The sequence below is a fragment of the Martes martes genome, assembly GCF_963455335.1.
Source record: "Martes martes genome assembly, chromosome: 4".
Classification (NCBI taxonomy): Eukaryota; Metazoa; Chordata; class Mammalia; order Carnivora; family Mustelidae; genus Martes; species Martes martes.
Genome location: NC_137891.1, coordinates 172,127,674 through 172,141,626, shown reverse-complemented (window position 1 = coordinate 172,141,626; position 13,953 = coordinate 172,127,674). Strand labels below are relative to the sequence as shown.

Here is a 13,953-nt window from a genome sequence, read left to right as displayed (position 1 = left end):
AGTTTTTTTTTTTTTTAAACTTTTTAATTTTTTATTTTTTTTATTTATTTGTCAGAGAGAGAGAGGAGCGAGAGTGAGCACAAGTAGACAGAGTGGCAGGCAGAGGGAGAAGCAGGCTCCCTGCCGAGCAAGGAGCCCGATGTGGGACTCGATCCCAGGACGCTGGGATCATGACCTGAGCCGAAGGCAGCTGCCTAACCAACTGAGCCACCCAGGCGTCCCGGGAGAAATCAGTTTTAAGTCACTTATAAAACAAGTACACGTTTTCACATAGAAATTTGGAAAATAATGATAGCCATCATTTATCAAGGATATATTATAGACCAGCATAACTTATCAAGTCTATGAAGCTGGGATCTGTCACTTGTAGCTGGCTGTTCCCGCTCAAGCTACTTCACTGAGCCTCAGTTTCCCTATCTATAAAATGGACATACTAATAGAACCCATCTCATAGGGTTTTTTTTAAGATTTTATTTACTTGAGAGAGAGTTACAGAGCACGAGTGGAGGGGTGGGGAGAGGCAGAGGGTGAGGGACAAGCAGGTTCCCTATTAAGCGGGGAGCCCAACGCAGGACCCCATCCCAGGACCCCAGGATCATGACCTGAGCCAAAGGCAGGCGCTTAACCGACTGAGCCACCCAGGCACCCCTTACCTCATAGGATTATTGTGCAAATTAAATCTCATAATACTGTCACATTATTGATTTTAAAAACGTGTTTTCCAGAAAAAAAAGTTACGAAAACAATTAGAGTCTAAGTTCACCGAATAGTTATTTTTCTTAGATTTCACTATCCCTCATTTTAGATAGTTCTGGAAATCTTTGCAAGGGCTCTAGGCTCACATGAGACTTGGGTGTTGGGAGGACATTGGAAGCCAACTCTGTCTAGTTTCCAAGGATTCCCTCTGGACTTCTGGGGTGGGGGCCACTCGGCCTCTTCTTCATTCCATCCCAGGGTGGGTGTTCGCTGTTTGACAACAGTGGACAGATCCTGGACCGGGAGGAGGGAAGTCCTGAACAAGTCTCTCTCTGGGCCTGTTTTCCCACCTGTGAGATGAGGAAGTAGACCCCAGACTTGGCATTAGATGATTCTGGAAATCTCTATTCTTAGGAATGGACAGAGTCCTCTGCTTTTAGGTCATTTCCTGAAAGATCTTTATCAATTATGACCCCTTTGGGGTTAAAAAGTTTATTGGTTCCAAGCAGCTGAGGGGGGAAAGGTAAATAATAAAGGAGAGAGAAGTCTTCAAAGTCCATACATTCCTTTCAGAATAAAACCCTGGCCACCTCTCCCACCTTCCTTTCTTCCCACCCACATCCAGGCCACTTTATACATCTTTCATGCCCTACCATCTCCAGTTTAACTGGCATTTAGGGCCTTCTAATTACGAGTTCTGCCCTCCATCCTTCTCAGTATTCCAGAAACTATCATGCTTTCTCCCATGTTTAGGCCGCTCCTTCCAGTGAGAACATCTACCTTTGCCTTTTTCCCCTGGGAAAATCCCCCTTAATCCCTCAAGGACTAGCTCAAGTGCTCCTTCCTCCGTGGATATGCCCACTCCTCCCAAGCAGAATCACACTCTGCATTCTAACCGTCCTGCTGCCATTATAGCATTTCTTACTCAGTTTTGTGATTATTACAGTATGTGTCTCCCTCTTAGACTACGAACTCGGGTGAAGAGACCCACACTCATTCATCTTGTCTGATACACAGTAGGAGTCAATAAATTGCCCATGGGCAGATGGGTGGATGGATGGATAGATGGAGGAAGATTTACCTTAGAGTGCTCTGTGGTACTATGGGATCACATCCTTCTCTTAGTGGAGGTGAAAGATGCAGGGCGGACCATATTATGATATGTGTTGCAGTCCCCTTCCCCTCCCAGGGCTTGAACCCCAGTGATAGGTAGTTGAGGGCTCATCCCAGTTCTCTCCTGAACCAACAGCACCCCCTGCCCAGGGCCCTCAAGACTCCTGCCCTCTCCCTCCCTACTTCCTGGCTTTCTCTCACCAGTCTTCACTCTCAGTTCTTTTCTCTCTCTTTCTTTCTTTTTATCCAGAGATGGAGGCCCCTAAGTGCCCACTCAGTTTTTCTAAAGCTTGCAACAAGAGGCTTAAAACCATAGAAGGGAAGCGAGAGGGGTTTCTTTTACTACCTGGCATGCAAATGAGGCAAAAATAGACTATGGAAGGGTGAGTGGGTGAGACTAGAGCAGGGCTTCAGGGACAACCACTGTGTCCCCTAAGAGGGAGAGGGGCAGGGAATCAGTGACTACAAGGGCAGCCCCCGAGGTTACATACATGACTGTGGCTTCAGACAAACCTGTATTCAAGTTCAAATGAGGCTGACTCCACCATTTACTACCTTGAACAGGTCACTTAATATAAGCCTCAGTTTCTTCATCAGGAAAATGGGGATAATTGGAAAACCTATTGCAGAGCCCCACTGAGAGAATAAAGTATATAAATGTATGTATACATTTATATGTATAAAGGTATAAAGAATAGAAAGAATGTATAAATATATAAAGAACAGAGCACCATCTAAGCAGCTTTGTGATTTTTCTCATCCTCCACCCCTTGCTGGGACTTGATGGCCATCCCCACTCCAAATCTCTTCCGCTACAGTTTAGTCACCTGCTTGCCCCTCCCCTAGCCCTCCTCCCATCCATCCTAGATTGATAGTCTGAAAATTAATAAAGGGAAACCTCATTAAATGTGGTCAGGAGGCCAGAAGGAGGAACGCTCATGCCATTCCATTCAAGGCCAATTACAGGAAGACCTGTCAATTATAGACCCCAAGAGAAGAATTGTGGACAGAAAGAATCATTGTTGTAGGCCCCAACATGAAGAGATGTACATTGCATCTCCTACAAGAAATGAAGTACCCCAGCAACTCAGCCAATAAGAAACTGTCATCACCTTGAACTCGTGCTTTTCTTCATTGGACTTTTCCAAACGACTCCTCCCAACTTTCTCCTTCTTCTCCATAAAATAATGTTTCTCTCCTTTGTTCGACTAACCTATGGTATTTGCTGTAGTTTGTTTGTCCTAAAGTGTAATTCTCTACTTATGCCCAAATAAACCCATTTTTGCTGGTAAAATAACTGAGTTTTATTTTCAAGGTTAACATCCCCTGGTGTCAGAAGTGGGATCCAGAGACGACTCTTACTGAGTCTTTCTGCTGGACTTCGAACTCCACTCTCATTGTGTTCTGTGCTCTCCAGGTTTTATTCAGGATCTGTTTCAAGGATTTGTCTTTTCTGAGAGTACATGTCTGGCTTTTGGTTTGACTTCTTTGGGGAACCAGGCTATTCCTATTCAAACTATGCTATTTAGGACGTTTTTCCCCCCTCTAGAAAAACCTGTAAGAAATGGGATCCCAGGAATCAAAATGCTTTGACAGTGCATCCCCCTTTCTGGCACCCCAACTGGTTTTATGTTTAAAAATTTCAGTCCCTGGGCCCCTGGGTGGCTCAGTGGGTTAAAACCTCTGCCTTCGGCTCAGGTCATGATCCCCAGATCCTGGGATCGAGTCCCACATCAGGCTCTCTGCTCAGCAGGGAGCCTGTTTCCTCCTCTCTCTCTGCCTGCCTCTCTGCCTACTTGTGATCTCTGTCTGTCAAATAACTAAATAATAAAAATCTAAAAAAAAATTAAAAAAAATTTTTTTTCAGTCCCTTTTCATGTGCATTTCTAACTAAATCACGTAACCAAAAGTAATTTAAAACAAAAATGCTCATTATGGGGAACTTTCAATCACCCCAAACTTACTTTTTTCAAAACTGAATTGAACAACCATGGCTCAAAAATTGTCAAAATGACATAGGATGCTGCTTTTGATGTCTTAAAGCTTCCAAATGTTATCAGGAATCTAAAATTGCCTCTCTGCAAAATACACTTTCTGGACTGAGGCAAACAAACAACTAAAAATAAAAGGAATTATGAGGCCTCTCTTTTCCCTCCCCCATTTCCTTTGTTTCCAAACATACAGTCCCTTTAAAGTTAAGTCTTCTGAGGATTCAAATAACCCCCAGATGTCTTCTGTTCCCTGGATGAAGGCCAAATTGTGAGCCATAAAGACTTTTTTATGAAACTGACTGAGGATCCTCATGGGTTTGCTGAAGAATTAATAGCTATTCAAACTTACCAGCCTGGTTTCTCAGATTTATATCAGTTAGTTTATTGCTGAGGACCAAGCTAACCCTCAGCTAAAACTAGCCTGATGGGCACATCATAAACAGGATTTAAAAAACAAGCCCCTGGGGCACCTGGGTGGCTCAGTGGGTTAAAGCCTCTGCCTTCAGCTCAGGTCATGATCCCAGGGTCCTGGGATCGAGCCCCACATCAGGCTCTCTGCTCAGCAGGGAGCCTGCTTCCCTTCCTCTCTCTCTGCCTGCCTCTCTGCCTGCTTGTGATCTCTGCCAAATAAATAAATAAAATCTTTGGGAAAAAAACAAAAAACAAAAACAAGCCCCTAACTTACGGCAAGCACACTTGCTGAAAACCTCCACTGAGCAATTGCGATAGTTTTCCCTAAGCCTGTTAATTGGAGCAAAATTCAGGCTTGCACACAAAAACCTGATGAACCTGTCCATGACCATTATAATCAACTTTACATTGTTTTCAAAGAAAACTCTGGTCTTCCTTTAGATGTTGGATCCTCTTGGGGATACTTTATTCATGGGCTGAAGCAGGATCTTTCTCTTTCAGTTAAAAGGACCAGGATGGAACAGGAAACTATGTCCACCCCAGACTTCATTAATTTGGCAAACCAGGTCGCTGGCACCCTAGATGAGGCACCTAAAAGAAAGACGGCTAAAATTAATTTTCAACGCTGGCAAATCAAGGCCTCTAAACAAAACCAAAAACGTCCTAGTTTCTGCTGTTAGGGCAAAGGGCCAGGACATTGGACAAAAGATGGTTATAAAGTGCTCCAGGCATCTTTAGCCCCCTGGGCAGCCTTTCCAGTGTCTTCCCAATTCCCAGGGTTGGGGCTCTGAGGAACTACAGAGGCTCTTCCCAATCCTTCCTCTATATCAGCTCAGAGAAACCACTCTCCAGAATGAGAGGGAATCTCTGTCCTTACAGATACCAGCCCTACACTACCAGTGCTCAGCCCCACCACAATAAAACAGCACCTGCCTTGGAGTGCTGAATCAGTCTGCTCACCTGGGCAGCACATACACTAAAACTGGAATGATAGGGAGATTAGTATGGCCCCTGCTCAAGGAGAACTAAACAGCTCACATTGAGGGATCTCTAATAAACCATAACAGGTTCCATCTCTGTAACTTTCCTCTCCCATTTAGGCTCTTTGAGAGATACACACCTTTTCCTCTGATGTTCTTCCGTCCCTATTCATTCATTAGGCCAAGATTTTTATTTTTTTTTAAGATTTTATTTATTTATTTGAGAGAGAAGGGACACAAGTTGGGGGGAGAAGCAGAGGGAGAGGAACAAGCAGACTCACGCTGCCCAACATGGCCCTTGATCCTACAACCCTAAGCCTAAGCCGAAATCAGGAATCAGACACTCAACCAACTGAACCACTCAGGTGCCCTATCAGGCCAAGATTCCTTTAGAGAAGTAGCAGGCCAGGATTTCCTTCTCCCAAAAGGGGGAGATAATTCTAGAATTTGACGGTAGCCATCAAAATAGCCAAGCAAGTGAATTAAGTGACCTTTTGACTTTTTAAATGTGCTCTATTTCTAATGACACTATGGCTGAACCTGGGGACATGGAATTAGTCCCTATTGGATCTGGTACCACCCTTCTTATGGGCAAAATCTTCAGCTGATATTGGCAGATTCCATAGGGCCTACCTCCCCTGTCCCACCTGTCCGAAATACAAATCCAGGGAAATCGGTTGGCACTGCTTCCAGACACTTGAAATGGCCTAATGGACCTTTTGAGTTTTGACAAATAGACTTCATACAGCTTCCCCATCTCATCAGCATAAATACGTTTTAGTCATGGTTTGTGTGTTTTCTCACTGAATTGAAGTCTTTCTTGATAGACAGTCCATTGTCTCTTCTGTGGCTAAAGTTCTGTTAGAAAAGATTATCCCTGCCAGGGGAACCCCTCTTGAACATCACAGTGATTGGGGAACCCATTTTACTGGACAGGTGCTTTGACAAGTCTGCTGTGTGGTCAGTTTTGCAATACTTTCGTTGTGCATACCATCCTCAATCCTCAGGGCTAGCTGAACTTGGCACTATTTTTTTTTTTTAAGATTTTATTTATTTGACAGAGAGAGACACAGTGAGAAAGGGAACACAAGCAGGGGGAGTGTGAAAGGGAGAAGCAGGCCCCCTGCCGAGCAGGGAGCCTGATGTGGGGCTCCATACCAGGACCCTGGGACCATGACCCGAGCCGAAGGCAGGCACTTAAGGACTGAGCCACCTAGGTGCCCCATGAATGTGGCACTATTAAAACTCAATTAGCGGGGCGCCTGGGTGGCTCAGTGGGTTAAAGCCTCTGCCTTCAGCTCGGGTCATGATCCCAGGTCCTGGGATCGAGCCCCGCATCGGGCTCTCTGCTCAGCAGGGAGCCTGCTTCCTCCTCTTTCTCTCTCTGCCTGCCTCTCTGCCTACTTGTGATCTCTCTCTGTCAAATAAATAAATAAAATCTTTAAAAAAAAAAACTCAATTAGCAAATTTGTAGAAATCCTCCAAATACCTTGGCCTGACATATTGCTACTGTTCCTTCTACATCTCAGATTCACCTCCTTGAGAACCTGTAGACTCTCCCCTTTTGAGATAGTCACAGTAGGTCCAATGCCGTTGGCCCCTGCCTCCTTTGACCCGCAATTAATAAAAGAAGATGTACTTCAATATGGTAAAGGTGCAATTGCTTCCACTAAAAATAACCATGCTGGGGGCGCCTGGGTGGCTCAGTGGGTTAAAGCCTCTGCCTTCGGCTCAGGTCATGATCCCAGGGTCCTGGGATCGAGCCCCGCATCGGGCTCTCTGCTCAGCGGGGAGCCTGCTTCCCCCTCTTTCTCTGCCTGCCTCTCTTCCTACTTGTGATCTCTGTCTGTTAAATAAATAAATAAAATCTTAAAAAAAAAAAAAAACATGCTGGGTGGTACTGGCACAAAAACAGACACATAGATCAGTGGAATAGAATAGAGAACCCAGAAATGGACACTCAACTCTATGGTCAACTAATCTTTGACAAAGCAGGGAAGAATGTCCAGTGGAAAAAAGACAGTCTCTTCAACAAACGGTGTTGGGAAAATCGGACTGCCACAGGCAGAAGAATGAAACTGGCCCTTTTCTTACACCATACACCAAAATAAATTCAAAATGGATAAAAGACCTAAATGTGAGACAGGAATCCTTCAAAATCCTAGAGGACAACACAAGCAGCAACCTCTGTGACCTCAGCTGCAGCAACTTCTCGCTAGACACGTCTCCAAAGGCAAGGGAAACAAAAGCAAAAATGAACTATTGGGACTTCAAGATTAAAAGCTTCTGAACAGCAAGGGAACAGTTAACAAAACCAAAAGACAATCAACAGAATGGGAGACGATATCTGCAAATGTCTTATCAAATGAAGGGTTAGTATCCAAAATCTATAAAGAACTTATCAAACAACACTCAAAAAACAAATCACCCAGTCAAGAAATGAGCAGAAGACATGAACAGACATTTCTCCAAAGAAGACATCCAGATGGCCAACAGGCACATGAAAAAATGCTCCACATCACTCAGCATCAGAGAAAAACAAATCAAAACCACAATGAGATACCACCTCACACCAGTCAGAATGGCTAAAACCAACAAGTCAGGAAATGACAGATGTTGGCGAGGATGCAGAGAACGGGGAACCCTCCTACACTGTTGGCAGGAATGCAAGCTGGTGCAGCCACTCTGGAAAACAGTATGGAGGTTCCTCAAAAAGTTGAAAATAGAGCTACCCTATGACCCAGGAATTGTATGACTGGGTATTTACCCAGAAGATACAAATAGTGATCCAAAGGGACACTTGCACCCCAATGTTTATAGCAATAATGTTCACAATAGCTACACTATGGAAAGCCCAGATGGCCATCGACAAAATGAATGGATAAAGAAGGTGTGATATATACATACAATGGAATATTACTCTGCCATCAAAAAATGAAGTCTTACCATTTGCAACCATGTGGATAGAATTAGGAGGTATTATGCTAAGTGAAACAAGTTGATCGGGGAAAGCCAACTATTATACGATTTCACTCATATGTGGAATTTAAGAAACAAAACAGAGGATCATAGGGGAAGGGAGGGAAGAATAAAATAAGACAAAATCAGAGAGGGAGACAAACCATAAAAGACTCTTCTAGGAAACAAACTGAGGGTTGCTGGAGTGGGGGCTCAGGGGATAGGGTAACTTGGTGAAGGACATTAAGGAGAGCTTGAAATGTAATGAGTGCTTGGTGTTATATGCAACTGATGAATCACTGAACTCTACTTCTGAAACTAATAACATACTATAGGTTAATTAATTGAATATAAATTAAATTAATTAAATTAAATTTTAAAAATAACCATGGTGGGGTGCCCGGGTGGCTCAGTCAGTATCCAACTCTTGATTTTGGTTCAGTTCATGATCTCAGGGTTGTGAGACTGAGCCCCACTGAGCCTGCTTAAGATTCCCTCTGTCCATACCCCCACCTTCTCTAAATAAACAAACAAATAAATAAACAGAATAACCATGCTTTGGTAGAGCAATCTTTTCATCTTGCGCTCTTGGGAGATTAAGATCTTAAACACCACTCCTTGCAACCTGGAGATTTTGTCCACTGGAAATGAAACCTTCAGAAAGACTTTTCAACCTTGCCAGAAAGGCCCCTCTCAGAGGTCACTAGCCAAATTCCTGGGCCTAGAATCTTGGATTCACATGACACAAGTCAGGAAAGCACCACCTGGTGACCTGAAAATAAAGATTTCCCAGAATCAGAGCAGAGCACATCCAACAGACAGTGTTCCCAAGATGTCCACACCGGGCCTGTTACAAGGTTCAGGATTCATCGAAGTCTCTCTTTTTCATGTGGACTACTAACAGACTCTGAATTCTTATCCACATTCACATTTTCTGAATTTACAGGCTTACTGACATTCTGTGTCAAAGAATTCTTTTAAGAATACCATTCTTGGGGCGCCTGGGTGGCTCAGTGGTTTAAGCCACTGCCTTCCGCTCAGGTCATGATCTCAGGGTCCCGGGATCCAGCCCCGCATCCGGTTCTCTGCTCGGCGGGGAGCCTGCTTCCCTCTCACTCTCTCTGCCTGCCTCTCTGCCTACTTGTGATCTCTCTCTGTCAAATAAATAAATAAAATCTTAAAAAAAAAAAAAAAGAATACCATTCTTAGTGGGTACCTGGGTGGTTCTGTGGGTAAGCCTCTGCCTTCAGCTCAGGTCATGATTGCAAGGTCCTGGGATTGAGCCCCGCATCGGGCTCTCTGCTCAGCAGGGAGCCTGCTTTCCTTCCTCTCTCTCTGCCTGCCTCTCTGCCTACTTGTGATCTCTGTCTGTCAAATAAATAAATAAAATCTTTTTAGAAAATGAAAAATAAAAATAAATAAAGATTTTAAAAATACCGGTTTTAAAACATATTTGAAGTTTTGCTGTTTTGCAAAAACTTCTCCAAAGACTTGCTTCCATGGTCATACCCACACTGTATCTTCACCAATGTCCTCAGCGAATTCTTTCAAAGAGCCTTTGCAGTATTTACTATTCTGCGTTCACTGTTGAGTTAAACAGGCACGTTCAAGAGGCATGGGTCACTGGGGGTTTGTCTCCACCGGGAGAACTTTTCTCCCCTAGGCTGGCATAAGTGCCAATATTTTCAGCGGGCTGCTTTCAGAGCCTGGTTTTGGAACCACAAACTCTATCTTTGGAATCGTCGTATTTCTTTTGATTCTGTACTTGTTGCCTGTCAGACCTTTCTAAAACGATGTACCCAACAAGGAGATGGTCTCTGATGCTACTATCTTGATTAATGGGAACTATAAGCGGGAAGCGCCTGAAAGTTCTGCTTCCCCGCCTTCTTCCTCGAATGGGAATTTCCGACCGGTACAATTACCCTGATTTGGGAAATAACACCCAGGGAAGGCCCCTCCTGGCACCGCGGGACCGAAGGCCACTGAATTAGGAAAACCGGACTCTTGATAAGGGACAGTTTTGGAGAAAGATCTGGATCAAAAGGAGGAAATGGGCAAAGAAAAGGAAACCTCACGAAAATGGAGGGAGAGGCCACCAGGGGGAGCTCTCAGGCCATATTGCCCAACCTCAATTACAGAAAGATTTGTCGGTTACAGACCCCAACAGGAAAAGCGGTTCATTACAACTCCTGCAAGAAGCAGACCACCCCACCAGCTCAGCCAATGAGAAATCATCACCACCTGGACTTGCCGCCTTCTCTCCTTTAGACTTCTGGTCAAAACAGTTCCTCCCAACTTCCTCCTCCAGAATTTTCCATTAAATGAGGTTTCTCTCCTTTTTTGGGCTAGCCTCTGGGTTTTGGGGTACCTTGCTGGTCCGGAATTGCAAGTCTCTGCTATTCCCAAATAAACCCGTTTTGGCTGATCGAATAAGGGTTTCATTTTTAAAGTCAGCAATACAAACAACCCATCTGCTATTTTCGTATCCAAATCACAAAATTCTAGGCCTTAAAATAATCATCCATTCCAGTCTTCTCACTGGAAAGGTGAAACATGACACCTGGAGGGAATGGGCTCACCCAGAAGTTAGGTCTCCGGATCCCCTTTGATTTCACAGAGAACTATTAATGCTAAGTTTTCATGGTCCCCAAATGTTTGTTCTGAACCTGTGAAGCCAGCTAGATCCTTTCCTTGAAACCTAAGCCTATCTCAGCCCTCTTTTCAGCTCCTGTTCCCTGCTCCAATCTTCCTAATTCTATTACCTTTAGTCCTCTGACACCTCTTGTGTTAAAGATTCAAAGAGGCCAGTTGCTAGCCCAGGTCTCAGGATTGAGAGGTGGTTAGACTCACATTCACTTCCCACTCTGGACTGGAAGCCCAGGGCCCTGCTTGCTGTCCCACAGATGCTCCCTTGGTTTGCTTACCTCCCATCTTGACACGTGCCTCAGTCCCTATCCAGAACCTACCATCTACGGAGGGCCTTAGAACCTAGGGGCTGTTGTCCTCAATCATGAGGCCTGTAGAAAGGTAGAAGCACCCCACCCCACAGCCTGGGCCCTCCTTCTTCCTGCTTCTACCCCGCCTCCTCTGCCTCCGGGTTCAAAAGCAGGCAAGCCAAGAGGCCTGCAGACAAGCCTGAGCTCATCTCTAAAAGACTGCTGCCAAGACAGCCACCAAGATTCTCCAAAGATGAAGGGCTTCTTCTTCCTCCTACTTACCATCAGTGTCCTGGTTATGATTCAGGTAAGAACAGCCCCTTGGAGCCCCCTGACACCACCACCCACGACTCCCCAGACCTGCCTGGCAGGGGAGGGAGGAAATGCAGGCTCCTGGGCACTCAGCCTCCTTCCAGGGGGAACAGTAGGTCCAGTAGGTAAACCAAGGACTCAGGGGGCCTGGTCCCAGCCTTCCGGCCCTTTTGGCTGGGAGCAGACTACTTGGGGGGGGGTGGGGAGGGTATTGATGGGGTGCCAGGCACAGTGAGGCACACGGTGGGGTGACGTGGAATAGGAGTGACGAGGCTTGGAGAGACAGCTGGGAGTGAGGATGGCACTGATCCCTGGGGAGGCAGGGGAAGTGGCCCTGTTGGGAAGGGGCCAGGATAGGTTCAAGTGGAGCCGGAGCCGGTCCTGGAGATATCGGGGAACCACCCCAGGGAGAAAAGCCTGTGTGTCTGGGAATGCAAAGAAGACAGAAATCTCCCACTCCAGAAACAGCTGGAGTCTCAAAGTCAACTGCTGTTTCAGGAGGCAGCCCTGGCAACATCCCATGTGCCCTCACGGCGCTAGTCCGCATAGGAGACTAGAGGCATCAAGTTCTAGATCAAGAACAGCTCAATCAAGCATCAAGAACGGCCTGATCACCATCAAAAACAGCTTCATCTCCATCAGGGGCAACTTTACTTGTAGCCTCATCAAGCATTGAGAACAGTTTGCTCACCATCTGGCAATTTCCTTGGGCAAGAGGTCACACCCTCCCCACCTCCTCGCCCGCCCACACTTTGCCTGTGTCTTCTCCCCAGCCCTGTCCCACACCACCTCAAGACTGTGATGGGCTCATTCAGGAGACGAGGAAGCAGGCTCAGAGAGGCTAAGCCCCCTAGCCCAGTTAGTCAGGTCAAGGGCTGAGACCACAGGTTTCCTGTCTCCTACGTGCTGGAGGAGCTGGTGAAAGGTTCCGTGGGAGGCAGAAGAGGGACCACTTTTGAACCTGCCTGTGTCAAGGCAGGAAGGTCCTGTCCCCATAGGACCTTGTGGCAGAAGTTGTGGTCATGGGGGACAGAGAACGGAGATCTGTCATATCAGGGTTTGGGAACTAGGTCTCTATGTAACGTGAGCTTCGAAAGCCCCTGAGCTTGCCCTCACTTCTCTTGCAGATACAAACTCACGTCCTGGGAAGCAATACTACAGCCACTACCACCAACACCAGGAAACCCAAGAGTGGGACCCCAGCACTCAGCAGCCTGGGCGGTGGCGGTGTCCTTCTCTTCCTGGCCAACACCCTCATCCAGCTCTTCTACCTCAGCTGAGGTGACATGCCTCAGCCCTAGCCCCGGGCCCCCTGAGACAGTGGCCACCATCACTAGCAAGAGAAGCTCCCCCCGCCACCATCGCCACCACGTCCCCGGGAGGGGTTGATGCCAGAGATGACCAGGCTGTAGGAACTGAGAGGCAGTGCCTTGGAGGCAGTGACCCTCCCAGGGAGGTACTCATACACAGGGGCAAGCGCCACCCAGCTGGGGGTCAATAAAGTTGTCCTATACTTGGCTTCCAGTCTTGTGTGTGGTCACTGGACATCGCTGGGCTCCGAGAGCCTGACTTGCAGCAGCACCAAGGATCTGCCCTCACCCCGTCAGCAGGAGCAATGGCACTGGAGAGCTCCTACCCTGGTCTTCCAGCTCCCAAATTCCAGGGCGGAGGCCTCTCCCCTCAGGCTCACCTGGCAGGGACATGGCCCCGAATCTGGCACCCTTTTTAGTTGCATTTGCTTCCCCCATCTCTGGGTGTTTGGGAATGACGGTCCCAGAGGATCACCCCCATCCTGCCCCTGGCCATCCCAAGCGGCAGAGGCTCAGAGAGTCCCTTACCCTAATCCCTGGGTGTGTTCAGAACGCCAGATTCAGAGAAGCACCCGCCCGCAGTCTCTTGGGGTCTCAGCCCCCAGCCTCGCCCCGTGGGAGACAGTCCTCCTGTCCTCACCGGACACTGGACACTCCTCCACCAGGGGCGCTGAGAAGGATGAAGAGAAGGCCGTCCCCTGATTCCCCACCGAACCCAGGCTGGGAAGGCAGGAAGGACACACAGCTGCTCTACCCACTTCTACCCTCCTGGATCTGCAGTGCTGGTCCTGGGAGGTGCGAGGAGGGAAGAGAGCCCCAGAGAAGCCCCAAGGGCCTTGGCCTTCTCTGTCTCTTCCTAAAGGACCTTGGCCAAGGGGCTGAGAAGTGCCTGCTAAATTGGGGGATGGAGGGAGCTGCTCCTCTTCTATGTCCTGCCTTCTCTAGGCTGGGTTAAGAACCCAGACCCCCTGTCCTGGCTTCTTCGACTGAGAGGCCAGAAAAAGTTTGGGCCTTGAGACTGGAGTTGGGGGAAATTAAGAGGAACATTGGTGGGCAAGGTCCCTGGGGGTGGGTCTCCCATTCAGCTTTCCTGCCTGACCTGCTGCGACCCCATCACACCAAGCTTCCAAGTCTTCACGTCTTGACTTACCTGCATCCCAGAACACTCTTCCTCTGCCACCCCCTAACCTAGCTGTTCCCTTCCCCTCCTCCACATCCCAGCCGATTATCCCTTCTTCCCAGCAGC

At 47.2% G+C, this 13,953-nt stretch overlaps 1 long non-coding RNA gene across 1 annotated transcript; it reads left to right on the top strand.

Annotated features, from left to right (window-relative positions):
• The first annotated feature begins 11,098 nt into the window (after positions 1 to 11,098).
• Positions 11,099 to 12,921, top strand: LOC308341067. The gene is made up of 2 exons (XR_013966677.1): positions 11,099 to 11,392; positions 12,525 to 12,921. It is a non-coding gene; the product is annotated as an uncharacterized lncRNA (long non-coding RNA).
• The last annotated feature ends 1,032 nt before the right edge of the window (positions 12,922 to 13,953 follow it).